Source organism: Pangasianodon hypophthalmus, chromosome 17 (genome assembly GCF_027358585.1).
Source record: "Pangasianodon hypophthalmus isolate fPanHyp1 chromosome 17, fPanHyp1.pri, whole genome shotgun sequence".
Taxonomy (NCBI): Eukaryota; Metazoa; Chordata; class Actinopteri; order Siluriformes; family Pangasiidae; genus Pangasianodon; species Pangasianodon hypophthalmus.
Genome location: NC_069726.1, coordinates 7,752,804 through 7,774,349, shown reverse-complemented (window position 1 = coordinate 7,774,349; position 21,546 = coordinate 7,752,804). Strand labels below are relative to the sequence as shown.

General features: G+C 39.9%; 1 protein-coding gene across 1 annotated transcript in view; it reads right to left on the bottom strand.

Moving 5' to 3' along the window:
- Window positions 1–21,546, bottom strand: part of grk3 (G protein-coupled receptor kinase 3) — an 89,042-nt gene that overhangs the window by 31,411 nt on the left and 36,085 nt on the right. The window lies entirely within an intron of this gene.

Here is a 21,546-nt window from a genome sequence, read left to right as displayed (position 1 = left end):
AAGATCAGCCTTATTGTTCCCATAGCAACAATAATAGGTCCCACTCTGCAGAAGGGAGAGAAAGGGAAAATGCAGCAGCTAGAATATGGCGGCAAATATCTGAGCCAGTACGATCCATTTCACAGGGAGCTTGAAAACAGGGCAAAGAGGGAACAAAAGCATGTGAATGGTTCAAAGAAGTACGTGTTGCTAAGTGACTGCTTTACTGATGCATGACAAAGTTTCATAGCATTTCACAGGACAGGAGGGGCTTCAGAAGGGGCAGGGTTAGATATAGGAATGTGATGACATTACTGTGGTACCAAAAAAAAAAATCTGAAATAGTTTCAGTTATTATTATGCACTTCTGGAACCAGGGATGCACAGATCACTAGCCCAAACACTGGGACAAGAAGATCAAGTGTAGAAGCCTGCTGTACTACACAATTTCTGGCTTTTACTGGTAGGATTAATTAAATTGCATGGATGATAGATTACTTTTCCAGAATCAGGAACATGCAGGTACACATAAAATCATATAGGGCATCATATAATTTTCCATCTAGAAAATAAAGAAAATAAACAGAAACACAGAAAATAAAGATGCTAGCCAGACCCAAATCTGTGTGATTTACAGCTTTCACTTACCCAGGGGGCTAATTAACGAATTTGTGACTTACCCACCCCGGCTGGGCACCCCTATCTATCTATATGTTAAATATGTTAAGTTTGTTGCAATAGGCTAGAAGTCATAACACGTAAATCCCTCTGATCGTTTCTTACGTCCTCTAAGTTTAGAAAGTGAAGTCAAATCAACAAAGTAGCACCTCTTAGCTCTTAGTTCCGATCCCACAGGAGAGCTGCTGTAGCACAAATTGCTGAAAGTTAATGCTGGCTATGATGGAAAAGGTGTCAGAACACACAGTGCATCGCGGCTTGCTGCGTATGGGGCTGCATAGCTGCAGACCAGTCAGAGTGCCCATGCGGACCCCTGTCCATCACCAAAAGCACCATGGGCTCATGAGCATCTGAACTGGAACGTGGAGCAATGGAAGCAGGTGGCCTGGTCTGATGGATCATGTTTTCTTTTACATCATGTGGATGGACAGGTGCATGCGCGTCGCTTACGTGTGGAAGAGATGGCACCAGGATGCACTATGGGAAGAAGGCATGCCAGCGGAGGCAGAGTGATGCTCTGGTCAATGTTCTGCTGGGAACATTTGGGTCCTGGCATTCATGTGGATGTTGCTTTGACATGCACGACCCACCTAAACATTGCTGCAGACCAAGTTCACCCCTTCATTGCAATGGTATTCCCTAATGGCATTCGTCTCCTTCAGCAGGATAATGCGCTCTGCCACACTGCAGAAATTGCTCAGGAACGGTTTGAGAAACAAAGAGTTCAAGGTGTTGACCTGGCCTTCAAATTATCTAGATCTCAATCCGATCAAGCACCTGTGGGATGTGCTGGACAAGCATGTCCGATCCATGGAGACCCCAGCTCGCAACTTACAGGACTTAAAGGATCTGCTGCTTAGGTCTTGGTGCCAGTTACCACAGCACACCTTCAGAGGTCTTGTGGAGTCCATGCCTCGATGGGTCAGAGCTGTTTTGGCGGCACAAGGGGGACACAATATGAGGCAGGTGGATTTAATGTTATGGCTGATCAGTGTATTCACTTGTTAAATCTGTAACATGATACAGATCACAGTTATGAGGAGGAAAATATACATTACTTATCCCAATTAGCTGGCTAGCTTGTTGGTAACAAAAGATGCGCATGGAGGCCTTTACACCTCGAATGCACAGGGGTCAAATATGATGCAAGTCAGAGCTCTGACTTCTCAATTTCATGGTACACCATATAACTGTAATAAATAGTTGCAGGTGTGTGTAGCTTAAAGTAAGACATAAGATTGAACGACAGGATCACATACTTTTTAAAGAACAAACGTACCAGGCAAAAATCAGAGAAAGCAATACTTCTATATTGTTTGTACTGCTAAAGACTAACAGCATCTGTTTTAATTCAGTTTTTAAACAGCAGGTTTGAAGGGTTGTGCTACCTGTGGTATAAGCACAAGCTTATTACTGACATTAAAATAGCCAGGCAACATGAGTACGTACTGCATTACTGTGGAATTATCTTGCAGGGGATAAAACCACACACACACACAAACTTGCAGTTTAATCCTACAGTGTCGGCAAACTATGGCACATTTGAGTCTTAATCCTTAATAATACTATGCTTTTCTCTCATCATTCACCGAAAAAGAATTTTATTTTAATCAGTGTTTAGTGCAAACTCTCTCTACATCTACAAGTTCATTAAAATCTGAATCTTATTATTTTTACTGTTTTTATTCTCTCACATAGAATTAAACTGAATAAAACATGAACAAGCTTCTAGACCACGCAAAAACTATTTGCAGAAGATGGCAGCTCAAGGACTTCATACTGAATGAAATTTTTTTTTTAACAAGAATATTCTAAGCACTGTGGGCTGTATTCAGAATTGGCGATTATCAACATTTCCACGGGGAAAGCTGCGCATACTCTGACTTTGTCTATGCACATGCTAAAATTACCTGCATGTAGTTCACACTTACGTGTTTATCAGATTTACCTGAGCAGAAGTGACAAACAGGGTTTTTCAATAGTGTAACCTGCCTTTCAACATGACATATTGCGGTTACATCAGTGTCAGACACCGCTAAACTTAAAAGAGCTTGAGCCGATATTTTGCCAAAACCAAAAAAAAATTTTTAAAAATAAATTAAAAAAAAAATCTCCACCAGTATTGCGCATTACCTGCCTCCGCCATGCTTTTGTTTTCAGCAAACACCAACCCATGTACACAATTCTCAAGCAACTTCTGAAAAGTGCTTAACGTAAGTCCTGAATTACATTCGAGGTCTGTATACTGATGTGCACAATTTCAGCAGTAAAACCCTCACTGTGTGCTTAACTCAAAATATTGCCCTGTAGCTTTAAATAGACAAGATGTCCTCCAGGGTTGCTACATTAAGAAATGAATCAGACTGTAGTAAGACTATCACACTTTCCCCACCTACCAGTAATCTTTTTAGCAGCTTAACACCAGCTCTTAATTTTAAAAACATACCCACAATGCACAGTAAAGCTGCAGCAAAAAAATAAAAAAAATAAATAAAAAAAATGCTCCCATATCTTCTATGCTCCCATCTTTCCCTTCTATGTTATCTCTTTGAAACTCATCTCCTCTGAGGCCATGGCCTATCCCTGCTCAACTCTTGACTCTTCCGGGCAAGTACTGTACACAGAGCTAGATGTTTACAGTGAGGATCATATTTCAGGGACAGACAGACAGTAAGGAAGAAGCTCATGCAGAATGGTGCTGTTGACCTCCCTGAATTCTGAAATAAGAATGAACAATTACTTTTTTTTTTTTTTTTTACTGTAAATAATAATTTAAACAAATTTGATCATGAATGTAAAACAAAACACAGACATGGGGTTCTTACAGAATTTCTTAACATATTTGCCCTTATGCTAGCTGGACATTTAACATGCGTTGTTCTTCCAGAGACTGCTACCCTTGGTAGAAACCCTGTTCTACTTCAGTGTGTGTGTGTTTGTCATGTGGTCTGCTAGCTGTCTTGGATTAAATGGAATAATAAACTATCAAAACAATTAGTACCAGGGACTTTCATTAGCTTCACTAACTTAGTTGTGCATTGCTGTTTCAGTCAGTAAACTCCGGCTGAACTAGCCGTCTTAATGACAGCATTATGTTTTTAAATTTTATAAATTTATAAATTGAACTTGTCTGTAGAACAGGTTCCAGGTTCTTAAGTTGTCACATGCATATTACATACATGTGACGTAATGTAGTGAAATGTTTTTCCTTAGTTCCTCATCCCACAGTGTAAGCATATACAAAGTATTTGAAGCTGGCAGCCACTTTTTCACTCCAACATTATTTGCAAAATTAAAATCTATCATGGCAGTCATTTTTTTTTAGATATACTACATGCTCCCACACCGCCCATTTGAGGCATTTTGTTGAAAGCTGAGGTGCTGCATTTTCTACAGGTCCTTCTTTTCTACACCAGGAGAGGGGTCTTCATAAACAGCTAAAGCCAACAAAGAATGTGCAATAAATACTAAGGGAAACAAACAAGTATGAATTCCCACGGAGGGATGACTGTGTGGGTACAGTCATTATGCCTTCCTGATAACGTTTCTGATGCAGCACATCATGTTTGTGTCCTCTACAAAAAGTCAATAAGCTGTTGGGCAGCATTTCAGCTATAAGCTGTAGTGGAGCTGCTCTCGCATAGCACATAAATGATGTTCAGGCATGGCTAGCTTATATTACTGTGTTAAAGGATTAAACCTGAATTCAGTAAATAATCTATTCCTTGTGTTGTCAGATGATTCACATTCAAGAAAGCACAAGAATATTACATGACTTATGGCTTCCATCCCAAATCAGCGTAAGATACTAAAAAGACCAAGGCAATGGTCCAATCTTCAAGTGTCCAGTTTCGGTGAAACTGTGCCAACTATAGCCTCAGATTCCTGTTCTTGGCTTGGAACGTGGGCGTGAATCTCATTGTAGTCTTCTGCTGTTGTAGCCCCTCCGCCTCAACAGCTGGCATGATGTGTGTTCAGAGATGCTTTTCTGCTCACTGCGGTTGTAAAAAGTGGTTATTTAGGTTACCATAGCCTTCCTCTGAGCTCGAACCAGTCTGGCCATTCTCCTCTGACACCACTCAACAAGGCATCTGCCTGCAGAACTACCACTCACTGGATGTTGCTTTTTGTGCCATTCTGTGTGACCTCGAGACTGTTGTGAATGATCCCAGATCAGCTGTTTCTAAAATACCCAAACCATCTAGTCTGCCACCAACAACCATAGCACCATCAGAATCACCGAGTTCACATATTTTCCCCATTCTGATGTTTGATGTGAATACTAACTGAAGCTCTTGACCTGTTTCTGCAGGATTTTATGCACTGTCCTGCTGCCATTCGATTAGCTGATTAGATAATTGCATGAATTAGCAGGTGTACTGGTGTACCTAATAAAGTGGATAGTGAAAGTATACTTATATTTACTTCACAACACTGATTGAATATATAATTTTTTAAACTGGAAGTTTAATGAGTTTACAGCTAAAGTCATTTTAGAGCTTAAAAACACAAGCTAAGAGCCCGGGTAGCGCAACAGAAAAGCGTTCGCCCTGTCGTCTGGAGATTGCGAGTTTGATTCCCTACAATACTACAGCCATCCAAGGCCAAGAGCTAAACTGGGAGGAAGGGCATACTTTCCCTTCCCAGTCAATCATGGCCAATAGTGGGTGTCTGTGAGCTCATGTACGCTGAGGAGGGCAGATTGTGTTTTTCTCCAAGTGTGCTATGCTGCCTTGTGACGCATCTTTTCACAGCAGTTAAAAAAGAGGCAGTTAGCTGGTGGACGCTTGGAGGAAGCATGCAGTAGCCTTCACACTCCCTGGTTGGTAGCTGTTACACAATAGGGGAGAGCTGGCTGGTGGGAGGGAACTGGCAAGTAACCAAATTGGGGAGGAGGAAAAAAAAAAAAAAAAAAAAAAATGGGGGGGAAAAGAATACTTCAACTAGTTTTTGCCTTTTTGAAATGTTAGAGTTCCTTCTAAAGTTGCACTGTAAGCCACTGTTCTGGGGAACTGGACTGCCCGCATACTTACACACGCTACTTTGCAGTGTAAGTTTAGAATAAATAAAACAGTTACAGTATGCATAATTCTTGTTTACTACAGTTGAGAAAGGTGTGTGGTCAAAACATATTAAACTCATTGTAGTTAAAGTGTAAAACAACAGATGCTAATATTTTCAACTTCAGCCCTGGCCTGCTCAGAGAGGTCATGGTTAAAACTCACTGTAGTTAAAGCGTGCATTTTACACATTATTAATACTGATTTTTAGTGTAGAGAGCAGACGCACTTAAGTACCCAAGCATACTCGACGCATAACAGACATACATGCAATCAATACAGGAATCAACACACGCACGCATGCACGCCAAGGTAAAAATAGGAACAGAAACAACGAAACTCATGCATGCACATGCAGATGCAACAGTCTTAGCAAAGTATCGGTTTATTTTTGGCTTGATTTTCATCACTCTGCCCACATGATCCCTCCCTTTCCATTTTGTTCTGTGACACACGCACATACACACACGCACACTCACGCACACACACACACACTTCCCCTTGCATGGTTTCAATAGCAATCTCCCAGTGCTGTGACAGTACACATCCGAGCAAACTCATTGATGAACATTTCTCACATCCCCAGACCCACTCACGCCGGCGGACCTGACAGTGGGTAGTTTCACCATACTCTTGATCTAAGACAAAGACTTACTCAAAGACTTGGCTTCTCAGAAAAAACCACTGCATCATTCCTGCATCTTTTTAACACTAGTCCGTGTTCCAACTAATGAGGCATAACAGAATACAAGTAACACACGTGAACAAATAAAGAAATTCACTAACTACTAATAAGCCTGGCCAGTACTGGGCTTTAGATCAGTCAGCTAGTTAAGTGCATTACTATGGACTAGAAATGTTGCAGTGTCACACTTTCATGGTTATTCAGAGTGTATGATCAGTTACCTCATCACTAACATTTTCAAAATACAGATTAAAATACATTTCTGTCTATTACTGTCTTCTAGGGGCGTATCAGTTCAAATTCCTCACAGTTCGGTTTGTATCATGGTTTTATGGTCACAGTTTCGGTATGGTTTGGTACTTGCTATGTTCAGAAAAAATACTACTGCCAAATCCAAAGAAGGAATACTCTTATTTGGTAACAAAACACTTTAACAGGTTTCCTTAACTTTAAAAACAACAACAACAAAAACATGCATCAACACAAAGTGCATTTCAAACTCTGTATATCACTATTTGAGCAGCTCAGGACACTGGTTCACACTAATATGTTCTAGGCTACTATCTTCATGTTCTTCTGCAAGAAGAAAAGTTTAACATTCTCTGTTGCAAGGCGAGATCTGCTTGCAGTAACAATGTCTCCTGCAGTGGAGTAAACGCTCTCACTTGGCGCTGACATTCCTGAGACATACAGGTATTGTTCTGCAAGTTTGGCAACATGAGGATACATTCATCTTCCCCTATGCAACTGGGTCTGCATCTACCTCAATGCAATCTTCTACCTTGAATAACATGACCTCCTCTTCTATAATCTTGTTAAAAGACTTTGTATTCTCAGCTGCTGTAAAAAGCTGCCCAAATAGCTCTGACATTGCTGACTTCTTCTGGGGAGGGGATTCTGGGGGCTTCTGATGTGTGGACCAAGACAGAATATTACTTGATAAGTTAATAACTTGTATACACAATTTAAAAAATATTGTTTAATTATTCTTACTTATTAATTTTTAAGTATTTATTTTTTAAATATGCATAATATACTATTTAGTCATTATAAAAAATATTTGCTGCTCTCTGATGAGCCCTCTGTAAATGTTACCTTCAGACACAAGGCTGCTTCCAGGTAAGACAGAGACTTAAACTTTGGATCGAGGGATGAGGCTCTGTGATGATAGTCCTGAAGGTTAGGATCTGTGTATCTACTTTCCAATTCTGAGTGATGGCTGCCTTTGCATCTTTTATGGTTGGACTGTCATCATCTGCAGGTGCCATGGAGTTTAAATCATTGTCCTTAGAGGGAGGACCACTGACTCAGAGGGAACTGTTTCAGTGCTCATGAGGGTTGTAATTGTCTTGAGGGGTTTAAGCAGATGAATCATTTCCTCCTCCAGTTTCAGTTCAGTATCGGACAACATTGCAATGTTCTCGACATCCTTCTGAACATTTTTGTCCATCAGGGCAGAGTAGATGGCAGGCTACTGCTCCAGATATCGCTCCATCATGTCATAAACAGTGTTACATTGAGTTGGGACGTCATGTATTAGTTTGTGAACAGGTATATCTAGCATCCCCTGCCTGATTTTCAGAGCATGAGCTGCTGCTGTTTTTTTTTTTTATGGAAAATTGTCACAACTTTTCTAACCTTACCCAACAGATATAGGCATATCTGTTTAAGTGCTACTGCCTTCTTGATTGCAAGGTTAAGAATGTGTGCAAAGCATCCAAAATCCCTAGACCAGCTGCATCTTTGATGGCATTCACCATGTTCTGTGCATTGTCTGTGGTGACCGGGATGGTGATGTTACTTCCCTCCATCACTGCATCAGCCGGATGACTACTTGTGTGTCTTTCAAAAAGGGGGCATGTTTGTAACACAGTGCTTTCCATTTTCCAACCCAAAATGTAATGTACTATCACTGTCAAGTAGGTGCCCTGGAGGTTCACCTATCAGTTGTCAGAGCTACATATTGTGCGTTTTCCAGTATGTTCTCAGTTTTGCTCAGTGTTTCATCGTAGTGCTCAGGAAGTAACCTTGCTGCTAAAGTGGACTAGCGAAGGGCTCGAGCCTTTTAATAATATGCTGAAATCCCACATCTTCAACAATGAAGTAGGGCTGCATGTCTTTAGCAATGAAAACCTCTAGCGCTTTTGTTATTGCTTTGTGTCTGAATTAGCAGAGTGCCTGCTTAAACACATAAGGCAGAGATTGCTGTTTCGGTCTCACCTGTGCTCGTGCGCTATCAACACCCGGGTGATGACGGCATAGAGGACTTGTCATATTAGATGTATTGCCGTGAGCATACAGCACTCACATTGAGCACTGCCTACAAACAGCGATTGTTTTGTCCATATTTTTTTGACTATCGTTGTTGTAACTGATTGCAAACCCAAAATGTTCCCAGAGAGGAGACTTATATGATGCAGGGAGCAGCTCTGTTAACAGCTTGTCTCCTTCGCTTGGCATGATAATCTGCAAAAGACCAACATGTGCAGAACTGTGATGTCATTAACTGATTTACATGCAACACAGTACTACTCTCTGACCAACATAAGACACAGGCGGAGCAACGCAGGAGCATTAGCGGAGCGGTGTCTGTCTCTCTCACGCTTTGCTTTCTTCACCAAAACCGTTTTAGATTAACCATGGTGCAAATGCGCTGAACTGTGGGTGGCGAACCATACAATTCAGGTTTTTTTGTTTGTTTTTTTTTAACTGAGAACCGTTACATCTTTACTGTCTTCCCATTTTAAAAACTTTTTTTTTTTAACCTGACCAAGTTCCTTATTCCAGTGTAGCGGTGGGCGATATGATGATCTCAGATCCAGCTCATGCTCTCTCTTTGCTCTCTCTTTCTCTATATGCACACAAAAACCATTTGTTTCTTGTTTGTAAAATATACGAAGGCAAGATAGGCAAGACAAATTTGTTTTGTCACCACCAAGAAAGCGCCCCAAAGAGTGTGCTTAAATCCAGGTAATGTGGGGTGCGCATGTGAACAGCACCACAGCCAGAAACAGCACTAAAGTAAACAAATGTGAAAAAGGCACTCCTTATGAGAAAACAAGAAAGCACTAGAAAGGCATCGCTGATGCAATGACATTTTACCTGGTCAGGGATATAATACCCAGCCAAACGATCAAAATCGAGGGTTTCAAGCAAGTTCTAAAACTAGTTTATCCTTATTATGACTTATTTTTCTAACACTGCCATTCCTCCGCTGTACACAGAATGCCAAGAGAAGTGCAGTATAAACCAAAACGATGAAACACAAATAGCTTATTTTAAAAATATCAAATAAAAATGTAAATGCAACTCAGCTAAGGTATCCAGTATTTAAACATATCATCTGTCACTTTTCCATTTACGACACTTTTAAATACTGAAGACATTAGGTGAGGTGATGTATTTTTTACTTAACATTTTTAAATATGCTATCCATCCTTGATTTTTTTTATTTTATTTTTTTTTTTTAAACATTTTGTTGGGATGGGCCCTTTACTAAAATATGTTTGATAAGGTATTTTGGCCTAAGTGGTCTCTGTTATTCTTTTTCTTTGGGTTTATGTTTCCATTTTAGAGCTATATTTCATCAATAGGGAAATACATCTGGTTGCACTGATGTATTTCCCTATTGATGAAAAACACCCTGAAAAAAAGATCTGATATATTTTTGTCAAATAATCCACTTCTATTCCAGTGGTACTCATCCCTTTTGTGTCTGACTCCAACTCCCCAAAAAATTTCACAACCCCCTCCCTCTGGATTCCCCTAAATCCTACTACAACAACTTCCATTTCTCCACACAGGGGATGCGACTACAGTGAAAAAATCTTTGGCTTTGTAATGAGGTGGGCAATCCGGCAATATTATATCACAATTTTTTTCAGACTGGTTCGCCAATCCACAGTATTTTTCATGTTGGTTTTTTAATTCTGAACAGAGCAACCAAACTAATTTCCCTACTGATGTAAACATAGCTCTACAAGGAAACATAACCTTAAAGATGAATAACACATCACTTAGGCCAAGGTACCTTCCTTTTCAAACAAATCTGAATAAGTGCACTTCCCAACAAAATGTAAACCATGGATAGCATATGTAAAATAAGTAACATTAAATAAAAATTACATCACACCTGCTAATGTCTTCAGTATTTAAAAGTGCAACAAATGGAAGGGTGATTGAAAGATAAGTGATTATTTAAACATGCTTAAGCAGCCCTGGCAACTGATATCATTCAACCCTAGTCTACGGCGAGTCCGCAGTATGCTTTTCTCAAGTATGTGGTATGCAATAGGCAAAGCATTATGCTTTTGTCATGTTTGTGATGTTAACTATATTGGTTTAGAATCATGTTCTCTCAATATACAACAAGAATCAAACAAATTTTATAGAGGCTACAGTAAACACTGCTTATTCTATAAATGGTGGCCAATACAATTAACTTTAATTAACTGAGCACTAGAAATTCTGCCTTACTATTTGTTCTATGGAAACTTCAAAGCCAGTGCCATTGCCAGGGTGACAAAACGAGGAGCTCAAGCACTTTTATTAATCTGCCACGTTAGATATCTTAAACTGTGTGACATCAGCCTAATTTGTCATCTAGGCCAATCAACTGGTCAACCACTACCACAGCGTACCAAAGAGTCTTGAAAAAGATCAGGGCCTGTTTTCGATACTTTGGACAAAAATGGTGTGTAAACACTGGTGTGTAAAAAAGTTACTCAAATTTTTAAACTGATGTTAAATAATTTAATAGGCTAACATGGTTTGTCTGTAACTCTGGACTACAACAGCAGAGACCACGTGAGCTCCCACATGTCAGCCAAGAACATTAATCTCAGGCTACAGCTGGCACAAGAATGAACAGCTGAAAATTGTAAAAAGACCTAGTGTTTCCCATTAATTACTTAGATTGTGGTGGCCCGCCACAGTCTAATTTGTCCCGTCACAGTATTACAACGAACCGATAATATTTTTACACTTCTCATAATAACATAAAAGATAACAATTTTTCTCCATTGCTTCTGCAAAGCATCTCTCAATCCAAGTCAGTCAGCCCCAGAATGGTGCTCAAAACCAAAACTATTGAATGAGTAACAGTTCTGTGGGTGGAAAGGACTTGTTGATAAGAGAGGTCAGAGGAAAATGGTCAGATTGGTTCAAGCTGCCAGGAAGGATATAGTAACTCAATCACTCTTTACAACTGTGGTGAGCAGAAAAGCATCTCAGCATGCACAAAACATCAAACCTTGAGGTGGATGTGCTACAACAGCAAAAGACCACACTGGGGTCCACTCCTGTCAGGCAAGAACAGTAATCTGAGTCCATCATAGGCACAGGCTCTAGTCATTCTCCTCTGATCTCTCTCATCAACAGGGTGTTTCAGACTGCAGAACCTCCACACACCGGATGTTTTTTGTTTTTCCCAGGAGATCAGCAGTATCTGAAATACTTAAACCAGCCCATCTGGCACCAACAACAACACCACAGTTAAAGTCACAGAGACCACACTTTTTTCCCCATTCTGATCTTTGATGTGAAAATTAACTGAAGCTCTTGAACTATATCTTCATGATTTTATGCACTGCGCTGCTGTCACATGATTGGCTGATTGGATAACTGCACAAATGAGCAGGAGTACAGGTGATCCTATTAAAATAGACAGCAAGTGTATATATAACTGGCTCTGGTATATGTGAAGGCACAATGAAGGCCAAAAGAGAGGGGGGAAAAGTATGTAAGCAGAAATCGAGACAAAGAAAGAGATCTGATACTGACTGGTCAATAAATCCTCCACAGCCCACAACAATTAAGGCCATCTGGTAGATCACAAAACTGTCAATAAACATTATATATGAGCACAAGCACATATGCCCTCATACACAATCAGATTTACACACATGCCCTGATCATTGACAAGCCAAGCATCAGTATTTTCAGAGTTGGAAGCACACTAATACCCACCCAAGCCAAAAACCTGAGAAATGCTTCTGGGGATAGAAGCATTAATCATTAACGGTCCGAGATGAATTAACACAATAAGCACTGCCTACTCAAGGGAAGATGGGTGCACGCATGTAATTACTAGATGCATCGTCATGGCTGTTGGATTTTAATGTCCATATTCTCATTTTAAGCTCCTTTTTTAATTCATCATTTAATTAATTTAATTTTCCCAGTCGCCAAGCAAACAAGGGATTTCTTCAGGGTTGCCATGGTAACCACAGTTGCTAAGCAACACAAAACTCTCCAAACATCCATTCTAGAACTCTGACTGATGGGAGGGAGAGAGAGAGAGAGAAAATGAGAGAGAGTTAGAGTGAGAGAGTGTGATGTGAGTGAGGGAAGAGGGATGGCTAGAGCAGGAGAAGTGAGGGAGAGGGTGAGTGGTGTTGCTCTTCCGCTCATGGTCTCCTTTCTCGCTGTACTAGAGCACCACAAAAGACTAGAGCTGCAACAATTACTCGGCATTCTCTATTATACTGATTATGAAAACACTGATGTGGATTTTTATATTTGATGTGTCATTTAATAAATCAGTAACAGAAATGTGATATAATGTAAGCGTGAATATGCCTCTATTCTTGGGTAGCATGTAATACAACAGTTAAGTCATTAGGGGCAGCAGCAGCTCTGCTACTACTGCACCACACATCACTGTGTGCAAAACTGGTTTCATGTGGCCCAGTTATCATAAATATAAACAAGTCAATTAAACCCTGTTTAAAAAAAAAAGAAAAAAAAAAGGAAGCCATCAAACCAAAAAAAAAAAAAAAGTTTAATGTCATTTTGTCTCTATGACAACTCAATTTATTAACATGGCTTAATAAAGAAATAATTCTGGATTTTTTTCCTTTTTTTAATTCTAAAATGAAAGGAAGAAAAAAGCACTTCTTTCAGTATGTGCTGTGTATGGACACTGATTGGATGATAAAATATAATTTTAAAGCCTAACCCAGCAGAAGTATTTTTACTCCCATTTGTCTCCCAATGTTTAGCCAATTCCCACCCATTAGCAAGACACATGAAGCCACCATGTTATTTCAAACTGCTGCTAATGCTGCTGAACACACTAGGGAGGAAAACAACCCTCTGCCACATACATGGTCTCTCAGACACCCACGATTGGCTAGCGTACAAGTACGTTCTTGGAGTCTAGGCCATTATTGGCATCCTCTGGATTCTCTGTTGTGCCACTCAAGAGCCTACAACCAATAAAAATACAGATGTGTTGGTTCCTTTCTTCAAGGGTGATCCAACCACAGACACATTTAGAAAGAGTATCAGGCAGCACTGCATCAAGGCAAAAATGGAGTTAGCCGTCACATCTCTAAATAAAGTTGCGTGCCAGTGACAGAGATCGTCCTCCATCAGTTCTGGCACACAGTAATGGTATTGTTTCCATTATGTGGTGTGTGGTGAGATGTTATTACGAGAACTGGACGGGTGGATGAGAGCAGACCACAGAAGACAACTCGGGAAATGAAGGATCAGGAAATGAGGAGGGAGCTCATCTATTTGTACAATCATAAACAAGTCTGTTTGCATGAATTCACCCTCAAAGCAGAATATTAGAGAAAAATACCAATGCTTTTTCCTTCAACAAAGATTTTCTGCTCCAAATTATTTCAAAATGATGTTTTGTTGTAAAATGCATGCTTCTTACCTCTATGAACTTGAAATTTTCTTGGAATAACTAGACAAATTCTCGGAATAAAAACAGGGAAAACTGAAGTAAATAGCACAATACAAGCTCTCATATGACACCTACCTAAAATCTGTACACCGAAACACTGGTTTTAAAACATCTTATTTTAAAAATTATTAAAAAAAATTATTCACTTGTCATGCACCTGTTACTTTAAGAATTAGCAACACTTATGTGCACAAGTGAGAGAAAAAAAAATCTCTTGAATCTGCTACATATGAACTGAAGGAGTCCCTTGATCAATCAGATTAAACACCTCCTATTCACAAATGACACTTAAACACCTTACTGAGAAGCGTTGTAGGGAGCAGGCGACAGAGAGACAAACAGCTACACAAAGTGAACGTGCATCTTGAAAGTTTGGATATTTTATCAAAGTTTCGATATAGTGTTAATTTACTACCATGGCTTCTTTTTCTTAGCATCTTTCAGAAACTGCCACAGTGCAAAAGACACACACACAAAAAAAAAAGAATCCTGGCGGTCAGTCCCTTTGCGTAAATGCACGCACATGCACACACAAAGACTGACAATCAGCATGAGCAGCAGCAACAGTACCCCCATATCCAAACCTTGTAATAAAAGTTTAAAATCAAAAAGTTTGAGATCAAAAGATGAATATGGGACAATAGATCACAATTTCAGCTTTCATTTCGTGATATTTAACTCTAGATATGCTAAACAACTAAGCAACCTGGCACCTTTAGTGGCAGACCAGCCAATTTTTAGGTAAGCAAAACTATAGTCCTAAAGTAAATTAAAGTAAATAACACTTAATTTTTCCAATGCTTGCAATAATTGCATCAAGTTGAGGACCCAGTGACATCACCAAATTGTTGCATTCTTCTTTTGTGATGCTTTTCCAGGCTTGTACTGCAGTTTCAATCATTTGTATTTTTGTATTGGGGTTTCTGCCTTTAGTCTCCTCTTTAAGACGTGAAATCCATGTTCAGTTGGGTTAAGGTCTGGTGATTGTCTTGGCCAGGCTAAAACGTTCCACTTTTTGTTCACTTCAAAAATAGGTGAGTTAAGCTATTTAACACATCTAGATGCAAATATGAGGAAATGAAAGCTGACATTCTGATCTGTCATCTCATTCATCTTCACAGTCAAATGTCTTCAGTGTACAGCAAACATAAAAGAATTGGCTTTGCTGTTCCTATAACTAATTTTATATATATACATATATATGAGTGTTAGTTATAGGAACGGCAAAGCCAATTCTTTTATTGGCTTATATATATATATATATATATATATATATATATATATACATACACACACACACACACATTCATACACCGACATAACATTAGAACATAGCCATAGCGTTAAAACCACCTGCCTAATGTTGTGTAGGTCCCACTTGCGCAACCAAAACAGCTCTGACCCGTCGAGGCATGGACTCCACAAGACCTCTGAAGGTGTGCTGTGGCATCTGGCTCCAAGACTTTAACAGCAGATCCTTTTAGTCCTGTAGGTTGTGAGGTGGGGCCTCCATGCATCGGACCTGTTTGTTCAGCACATCCCACAGACGCTTGATCGGATTGAGATCTGGGGAATTTGGAGGCCGAATCAACACCTTGAACTCTTTGTCATGTTCCTCAAACCGTTCCTGAACAATTTTTGTAGTGTGGCAGGTTGCATCATCCTGCTGAAAGAGGCCACTGCTATTAGGGAATACCGTTGCCAAGAAGCGGTGTACTTGGTCTGCACCAATAATTAGATAGGAGGTACATATCCACTTCTGATGCTCACATGCTCATTATAGGCACTTTCGGCAGTGGACAGGGGTCAGCATGGGCACTCTGACTGGTCTGCGGCTACACAGCCCCATATGGAGCAAGCTGCAATGCATTGTGTGTTCTGACACCTTTCTATCATAGCCAGTATTAACTTTTTTCTTCTGTGGGATCTGTTCCAGATGGGCTAGCCTTCTCTCCCCACACGCATCAGTGAGCCTTGGGCACCCAAGACCCTGTCGCCTGTTGACCAGTTGTCCTTCTTGGACCACTTTTGGTAGGTGCTAACCACTGCATACCAGGAACACCCCAAAAGACCTGCAGTTTTGGAGATGCTCTGACCCAGTCATCTAGCCATCACAATTTGACCCTTGTCAAAGTCACTCAGATCCTTATGCTTGCTCATTTTTCCTACTTCCAGCACATCAACCTCAAGAACTGGCTGTTCACTTGCTGCCTAATATATGCCACCCCTTGACAGGTGCCACTGTAATGAGATAATCAGTGTTATTCACTTCACCTGTCAGTGGTTGTAATGTTATGGCTGATCAGTGTATATGTAAGAGTAACACTGATTATCTTGTTACAATGGCACTTGTCAAGGGGTGGGATATATTAGACAGCAAGTGAACAGTCAGTTCTCGAACCTGATGTGTTGGAAGCAGGAAAAGCGGGCAAGCGGAACTACTGTGGCACAAATTGCTGAAAAAGTTAATACTGGCTATGATAGAAAGGTGTCAGAGCACACAGTGCATAGCAGCTTGCTGCGTAGCTGCAGACCAGTCGGAGTGCCCATGCTGACCCCTGTCCACCGCCAAAAGCACCTACAATGGGCACCTGAGCATCAGAACTGGACCATAAAGAAATAGAAGAACGTGGCCTGATCCGATGAATCACATTCTCTTCTACACCGTGTGGTAGGCCGGGTGTGTGCGACGCTTACCTGGGGAACAGTTACCACCAGGACGCACTATGGGATAATGGGGATAATGCATCCTGCCACACTGCAAAAACTGTTCAGGAATGGTTTATGAAACGTGACAGAGTTCAAAGTATTGACTTGGCCTCCAAATTCCCTAGATCTCAATACGATCAAGCATCTGCGGGATGTCCTGGACAAACAAGTCTGATCCATTGAGGCCCTACCTCACAACTTACAGGACTTGAAGGATCTGCTGCTAACATCTTGGTGCCAGATACCACAGCACACCTTAGAGGTCTTGTGGAGTCCATGCCTCCATGGGTTGGCAGCACAAGAGGGACTTACACAATAATAGGCAGGCGGCTGATCATGTGTGTGTGTGTGTATATATACACACATTACATAATATATATATATATATATATATATATATATATATATATATATACACACACACACACACACACACACACAGATACATATATATGGTATGGTATGTCATCACTGCAGTAGAGTTCATTGGTCTGGTCACCTACATGTCAATGGTTCCTCTAAAACATATCCAGCATTATTGGAGGGAAAACCATATCTATGCTGTCCTTATTCCTGGAATGTTCACATGAGTGATTCCGACAAAGATGTGGTGAATGACAAGAAGAAGGGAACACCAGACCATGACAAGTTGTTCCACACTAGACCATTTCTCACTGTTATGTGCTGCCTGCCAGGCACATTACTATCCAATTAGGGAGCATGCATTAAATGAGAGAATGATTGCAACAAAAGCTAAAACTGGCATGGCTCAGTATAGGAAGGACAAGCCTACAAAATAGGGGTTCAAGCTTTGTGTGTTAGTTGACTCCTCTAATGGCTACACAAATAATTTCTTTGCGTATACTGGGAAAACAAGGAAAGCATATGGAAACAGACTATCCTATGACAGCATTATCACTCAAATTCGGCTTACCTGGGAAATGAATATAACATCTACGTTTACAAAAGTCCCAGGCTTTTCAGACTTTGCACAGGTACACTTTGGGACCTGTAGGACATATAGTGCCCTTAAAACAGGCAGAATGCTCTGGACAAAAATCCCCCAGGGGATCCATCAGATGGATCAAAGAGGACCCTCTTCTGTTTGTGAAGTGGACAGACACAAAGGAGGTGTCTGTGTCCCAATGTGTAGGGATGTAACTCAATGCCATTACATTTTAAAGTTACAGCAAAACAGAATATACCAAAAAATCCCTTCCACAGGGCATAGAACTAGAACTAGTTTTGGTTGAAATTGTTACCTTGTAGAATAGGCAATGTGTGGGATGTAACGCAATGCCATTATTTGCAACATATATATGGGAGCAGTTAACTTGTCTGACCAACTGTTGCAGTATTATACTATGCAACATACCAAGTCTTATGGAGGAGGCCACTGCCAACCCCACATACACATATTCAATAAAAATGTGATTATTTTATGAAATAACACATTCTAAAAGCTGCAAGAATCATACCAAACACTTAAAAAGCCATTTTAAATGTGGTATTATACAGCAAAACAGAATTTTGAAGAAAAAAAAAAAAAAAAAAAAAAAAAACTTAAGAAAACAAACACAGTGCTGCTGGAAAGTTACTTTTCATTCATAAAATATAACAAATAGCAATTTGAAGAACGTAACCTTATTCAGCTCCTGTACAGTTCCTAAGCTACATCACTTGATCTCATTGGTCTCAACTAGATGCCCTGTGGACCTTTCTGGAAAGCTTTGAATCCAATGTGACTAAGCGAACTATTTATACTATACAAGATATACTATCTTGCAGAACAGTGATGTATTTCCCAAATACAGGGAACTATTGCTTATAGTTGACAATAGGCACTTCATAATATTTTAGCAGATTTACTTCCATTTAAAAAAAAAAAAAAAAAACACATGCAATGAAAGTACAGATTAACAGTTAAATTAATAAATTAATTTAATTATTTATTGAAAACCCCAGCAGAGACATGTTGTTCGGTGCACAGCACATGTAAATAGTAGAAATAAATCCATATTTCTTATGTGAATTTCAGGCCAGTTCGTATAAAATATGGTAGAAACGTGTTTTTATTTTAGAGCTCCCAAAAGTTAATAAATAAAAACAAACACCACAGTGTGGCTCCTATTCATATCTCTTTTTGTGTTTAGAACACATCTGTTATGTATTTGGTTACACTGTGCACAACAGGAGTTCGGAAATCAGACATAAGACAGACAGAGACAATGAGGTAGTTCTTGACCAAGAAGACCTGCAGTTTTAATATTTTGAGAATGTAATGAACCAATCACCTCATTGACAAGGAACTATGGCTGAGAAACAGAAGAACTTTTTAGCCTGCGACAGAGCTTACTATTAGATTGTTTTATACTGGTATCATAGCTAACTAATTAACAAATAACACTGAAGTACATTGCATTCATTACATAATGTAAATATATTTCAAAATGTAAATAAACACATGGCAGCCACTTTCATTTTGCACCTGGCACAGCTCTTGAGTGAAGCATTGATTTCTCCATCATTCACTGGTTTAGTAAATATCAGTACTGACTGTGAGATTATTATAAACATGCACTGCAGTAGTGACACAAAGTTCATTAATATAATGGGTTTCACATTCCTATGCTGTGGTAGATTCACGAATTTTAACTGCTGCCTGTGTTTCGCATAATAGGACAACAAGCTTAATACTGAGCTGACATTCAGTAATGCTTTTGTTGTACCATTCATGTTCATTATTTCTCTACATTACTGAACTGAAACACAAACTTGTGCAAGGAAAGTTCCATTTCAGGAGGAAAAATGATTTTTTGCTTACATTTAAGACCCCTTCCCCTGTTCTGTCTCCAAGGAGTTAACTGAACATCAGATCATTAACTCTTACAGATAATCAAATACTAAAAATTAGGCAGAAGTCACTTCCCTAGATGTGCTATCTGCCCAGAGGGTGCAAACCAGAAACTGTGGATGACTGCTGAAGTGTGCTCACACCTATCGTTATGAAGTGCTTCGAGCAGCTAGTCATGAAACACAAAGAGCACCACACTGGACCCATTTCAGTACGCCTACCGTCCTAACTGCTCAACAGAGGACACCATGTCTTCTACCATCCACCTTTCTCTAACCCATCTGGACAAAAAGGACAACTAGGTAAGGATGCTGCTCATAGACTTCACTTCAGCATTCAACACAGTCATCTCACAGAAACTGATAAAGCAGAATCTGCTGAGTCTGAACACCACTCTCTGCAACTGGATTCTGGACTTTTTGTAGTAGCATATACTATGCCAGAGAACATGTACATGCATCACAGTACCCCATAATATTGAAAGAGATAATGAAATCACCAACAACTTACTGGCAATATTAGGCGCGTCAGTGGAATTGACAGGCTTTCATATGGCACACAAGGCGCAAAGATACGAGAACGGAGAGGAAGACAGAAACATTAGAGGCTCAGGACTACAAACGTGCAGCCATGCCTGCACTACATGGAGGAAGATGGGACTGGGAATAACATTTCAGGCATAAAATACAATGGAAATTAAAGCACAATCTTTTGTAGAACTGTTTTGTTGTTGTTTCAAACCAAGGTATTCACACAGAGAAAAATTCTCTGTTACAAGTGAGCCCTGACCAGGAAGGCAGCATAATAGTTACCACAATGTCCAGACACAGGACATACAAGTCAGTAAGGAAGTAGAAGTACTGTAAAACTAGTAAAAGAAAAGTAATCATACTGAAACAGTTTTTAGGTCTATCCCCCATGGAACCTATGGCACACCACAAAAAAAAAAGAAATGAGATGGTGTAGTAGACAAATCGGTGGCTCACTGTTACTGAAAACCAGCAGTACTGTCTTTACCAGGCAAACACTGTATATAGGTGCACATTATTAAACAGCAATTCAGAAGAGAAGCGAAAAAGTCTCCCAAATGAGGCTCTTTAGTGGATGGCTGCAATACAAGTTTAACCCTGTCCATTCCTATGTTAGTGAATGTGAAAGCAGCCAAACTTACATTTTAAGTTACACCTCCACAAATTATTTTTGGGAATAGTGTCAGGTCATTTTTCCAGGTTCAGCTGACCTTGATATCTATCCCAATATTTTTCCTTATGATAATTATGTTCTATCAGAGTTATTTGATGAGAACAGGCATGGTTGATAACGTGATTAACAGTTTAGGGTTGGACTAGAAATGACAATTGAGCCTCAGAAATGTGCACACACTTTCCAACACAGACTCTTACTGGGATTATAGCCCAGCAAACTTCATTTAACATCTGTAAAACACTGTCCCAAAGATTTAGTGTTGACAGCTTTGACAGTTCCATATCAAAGCCATGTCTTGTTCCGCTGTAAAGTGTTCTAACAGACACTCAGCAAGGGGTTCTTTCCAGTTTTTCCCGGTATGTTGCTCATTTAGTGGTCTAAAGTAGCTCACTCTACTGATTCTATAACCAGCAAACCAATGTGAGAGAAGAGAATGCGTGAACCACGGCAGCTAACACTAGCCAGATTTCATAACTTACTATTGTCTGTATGACCTTAGCTAACACCCAAAGTAGCCTGGTAAGGTCATCCAGTATCTCCTTTTTAAACAAACTCCACAGACAGAACAAGTGGAGCCTAAGAGTGCACTTCTCCATTCTACTGTGCATGTTTTGGCTCCAAGCTCTGTACTGCACAGACTCTGGCTCCAAGGCTACATCTACATTAATCCAGATAA